The sequence below is a fragment of the Lepisosteus oculatus genome, chromosome 6, assembly GCF_040954835.1.
Source record: "Lepisosteus oculatus isolate fLepOcu1 chromosome 6, fLepOcu1.hap2, whole genome shotgun sequence".
In the NCBI taxonomy this organism is placed as follows: domain Eukaryota; kingdom Metazoa; phylum Chordata; class Actinopteri; order Semionotiformes; family Lepisosteidae; genus Lepisosteus; species Lepisosteus oculatus.
The window spans coordinates 44168595-44173359 of NC_090701.1; the positions used below are offsets into that span (position 1 = coordinate 44168595).

General features: G+C 42.5%; 1 long non-coding RNA gene across 1 annotated transcript; it reads left to right on the forward strand.

Annotated features, from left to right (window-relative positions):
• The first annotated feature begins 830 nt into the window (after positions 1-830).
• LOC138239357 (uncharacterized) lies at positions 831-1392 on the forward strand. The gene is made up of 2 exons (XR_011189813.1): positions 831-1027; positions 1117-1392. It is a non-coding gene; the product is annotated as an uncharacterized lncRNA (long non-coding RNA).
• Positions 1393-4765: the final 3373 nt, after the last annotated feature.

Below are 4765 nucleotides of genomic sequence, written 5' to 3' on the forward strand. Positions count from 1 at the left end.
CACCTGTGCATCTACACGTTCTCGGAACTTCCGCTGTGGCGCTTTACCCAATCAGAGTATCGATTCTCACTTTTCATCCAATCGCGGCCCGAACTGGTCGGGGGTTTAGCCAATCGCGGGTCTGAGAGCTGAGAGCTAGCAGCGCCAGGTGGATCGGCTTGTTTACTGTCAATGAGAATCTATTTTTAAAATACTTTACTTATTTGCAAAATAACTACATTGGCTTATTTTTTAAACGTCTTTATTGATTCACAATGTCCCGTACTCTTCGAAGTAAATACATTTTTTATTTGCAATATAACTGTCTCCGCTGATTTCTGTAATACATGGTATTTGAACAATTTTAATCGTATATTTAAGGTGGGGGAAACACCTTTTGCTTTGTACTTAAAAAATGGATATGTAAGGTCTATGATCGTTATATTATTATGCTCGTGCTTTCAATTTTGTTTTTTATTGTTAAATTATATCGATCTTGAAACTAATACCTATAAATGTGAATATGGGCTCTCGTGTTGTACCAGCGGTAATTTGGAAACTGGTGTCTCTTCACCAACGAAAGGAGTACACAAGCAATACATTTTCTAGAACATGGTTAAAAATGAAAAGAAAACACCTCACCCAATGAACTAACATAGTAACTCCTCCCTAAATGTGTTTATTCCTGTAAAGGCTACAAAGTCTGTGGTCAACTGATGAAAAGATCACAACTGAAAGATCTGGTGGTCGTGACTTTGCTGTTTTGTACGTCACAGAGTGACGTCACAGCCAAGAAATGAAGGCGCTATATTGAAATATATTGAAACATCCACCCCACCCGTCCAGACAGACTCGGAAAACAAATTGCCCCCATTGCTTTCATCACAATCAGGAGTTTAGGTACCGAGTTTGTAAGTACCTGTAAACGTCATTGTAGATAGTCACTTGATTACCCGAAAAAACAAGGCGCTATATCTCGGAAACGAAAGCAGCACAAACGCTACTTACAGCTACACAAACCGGCACAAACGCAGCACTAACGATTGCGGTGAGTTTCGTCGTTTGTGCTGTTCGACCGGCGGGTGGGCAACTTCGTGGAGCAGGACGTGCAAACATGTCTGGGTCATTACATTGCAGACTGCAGAAGACTCGACTTCACCTGAGGATCTAACACAGGCGCCCATACCAGTGTCTTCAGAGGGCAGGTGTGTATTCTACACCAAGAACTGGCCGGAAACACAAAGATAAAAGCACTGTCGCTTCATGTTTGCGCAAAAGACCCCTGTAAATACAAACATCGAACAATGACAGTTTATTAAATAATTCAGATATATGTTCACTTCTGTTAATTTAAAATAAAACATGTTTCCAATATTGCCGCGGTCCGCAAGTGCGAGACGGTGGACTTTCCAGTATTGCTTCTCGGATGTGTTATTTACTACCCGCGACAACCTTGTACGTAGTGCCCCTTAAAAAACACCGTGGTTCTTTTTCACGTTAACGAATGTGCTTTAAATAAAAAGTGCAACAGTGGTCTTTTTGTTCTAAAGTTGCAGATTCAAGCCTTTTTGAACACGTGGCTCGACTGACGGTCGAATCTTTATACGTCCCTTGGTGCGCGTGTTTATTTAAGAAGGAGACAGTGAGAAAAATGCACACCGCTACGAAGTATGAAGACGTGCTCGTTAAAGCCTCTTGGTAAGAACATGCAACTGTTTGCTAGTGTTTACTTTTTCAGACTACACCCGCAACTCTTTTGATTAGGGTATGTGATATTCGTGACATTTAATTTTCCTGCTCACACAAATGCACAGAAGACACTGATATTAAATGCAAAATCCACCGACGACCCGCACCCGGGCAAACAGAGGAACACAGTTGCAGACCTGTTACTCTCACACCGGTAACAGACGGTTGAACTCGGCAGACGGGGTCACTGGAGGTCAAAGTCACCGTGCATGGTCACGTGATCACTGGAAAAACAAGGCGCTATATCTCGGGAACGAGAGCCGCTGGGAAGTTACTTCACAAATCGGCACAAACGCAGCACGTGCGAATGAGACCGGTCCGGTTCCCCTACGACATAGTAGTGGGGCTGAGTGACGTCACACACCCCAAAAAGAAGGCGCTATATTTCGGGAAAGAAAGAAGCTGGGAAGTTACTTTCCATGGCACAAGCCGGGCACAAACGTGGCACTAACGAATGAGGGGGGGCAACTTTACGGAGCTAACCAAGGAAAATCCTGCATGGTATTTTAAATACAATATTTCGGACGGATTTTGAATCTTGCGTTTTGCGTTGTGTTCATTGTGTTTTGCAATTAAATATTAACTTTAGAGTAACTCGTAAAACTACTGAACAGTCTAAAAGTAGGCATACGAAATACTTAGAACTGTTACAAGCAACACGTGAAAATGAACTCTTGCAGCTTTTCTTTAGCTAAAGACAAAGTCCTCATATGAGAGACATTTGCAAACTAGCCGTCATTTGAACGGGAATTTGCCGACTCTTAGACAGTGACGAGATTATCGCCATATTCAATTCCAAGCCCCGACCCTGCCTCTGGTCTAGAAGGTCGAAACCTCACAACAGAGGCAGGCAGTGATTGTGTGTGTGTCCGCCGTGGTACAGTAGCGTAATTGTTGCTTAACCTGTGTGTGTTTGTGAGTGAGAGAGACAGTATGTATATATAACGTTCCGCTAATTGTACTGTTTGATTATACCGCTCGAGGATTGGAGGGGTGCCCATATGCTGGCAGGACGGTCAGTTAGAGCCCGGACCACCCACTTTTGCACAGGCCCACCCAAAAATCAATTAATGCCTACGCCCCTGTATCCACCGAAGTGTTTCTTAATAAAATATGACATTTGACCTCCCACTCCAACAGACACAGAACATATTGTAGCTACGGCACCTCTGCTGGCTGAGACTCTGGGGCTACTTCAGTGAACAGGGTGTTCTTTACTATAGCAGAACTCCATACATTGTTAATACCCATCGACACAGCTAAGCGTTGACAAAACTCTGTGCATAGGGCTGATATGGTCTGCTGCCAGCTAAATTATTTGGGGGGAAAAATGCGTTTGTTTCCTAATATTCTCTTTTAAAAGCTAAAATGGCATTTATTGTGGTTACATTAAGGATATTGGAGACTGATTCAATGATACTATTCACACCAAAAAAATGCAAAACGTCCATCCAAACAGACCTTGAAAGCAAATTGCAGGCGTTGTTATCCCCTGTAAGCTACATTAACTAATTCATTTTATTGTGCTGTTTGTAGGGGAGCACCATCATAGAGCTCACCAGATCCCCGCACAAAGGTGACGTCTTTTTTTTGCAGGGGGACTGACTGGCCTGCAAGTCAAGCTCTTCAATTCAATTCAAGCTGCTTTATTGGCAGGACTGATGAGTACAATCAGTGTTGCCAAAGCAAAACAAATGTAATCAACATAAAACAAAAAAAAATCGACAGACATTTACAATACAGACACAAGCATATGATACAGTATTTACATACAAACATATGGAGCATTATTGGGAGACAGACTCACTGTTCCTCAGGCAGTGACAGGAGATCACATACTGGGCTGCCAGTTCAACTGAGTTCCCCCCTCCCTCTCCCAGCAGGATTGGGGCCTGTTGTGATTCTGGCAGGTGTGAGAATTCTGGGATTAGATTTGTAAATCACAGTGCAGTAGGAAGTTCTTACGTAGTGTCCAAAAAGCGCTTTACTGTATAAGTATCAGATCAGCCATTTCCAAAATTCGTTTAAGACCCATCTATTCATTAAAACTGTTGATTAGTACTCACTATTATTTTTACTAAAATTTGATTTAGTCAGTTTTCTGGGTTTGTTTTCTATTGTGTGGTATGAGTACTATTGCTGACTTGCAAAGTGCTCATAAAAAAACATAATTGTTGGTTTATACACATAAGATATTCAGCACATTAATAGTGTCTATAAATACTATAATGTGATTGGTGAGGACACAAGACAGGGCACAAACCAGAGGTGGCCTTTCTGCCCAACTGACCCATTTAGTCAGTAGTAATTCATTGATCCCAGAATCTCACCCAGCTGTTTCCTGAAAGATGCCAAGGTATCGGCTCCAACAACATGGTCTTTAAGGAATTGTGGGGGTAGAAATTAAAATGGAATCCTTTAGGATACTTTCATCTACTGTATTCATGTTTAAACCATTTTATCCAGTATAGGGACGAGGTGGAGATGAAGTCTATATCAGCAGGCAACAAGGCAGGGCCACCCTGGACAGGATGCCCGTCCATCACATGATACAGACACAGGCTCACCAGGGTCAATTTTCCCAGAAGGCATTTAACCTACCAGTAGATCTTTACACTGTTGGAGGAAACCAGAGCACCCAGAGGGAGCCCACATGAACACCAGGAGATCATACAACCTCTACACAGACAGCATGCCAGTAATTGAACCCAGGGCCCCAGAGCTTTGGGATAGTAAGGCTAACCACTGCACTGCCATGCCACACTTTAGGATACTTTATTCAAAAGCAGGACAGAGGATCAAATTTGAATGTGTAAAACTTTAATTACAACAGAATATAAAAAATGAATACTACAGGGAAAATCAAATGTTTAGATTTAGCACCTGGTTGCCTTTCCCGCAGTAGAGCAAAGCAATCAATGCACTCGGGCTGTAGTCTTGTCTTTACTCTCTTCCCTGAGAGACAGGTGAGTGTGTAAACCCCAGATCATGTGACCCAACTCCACCAATCATTAACTGACACAGTACCAGGAAGTAG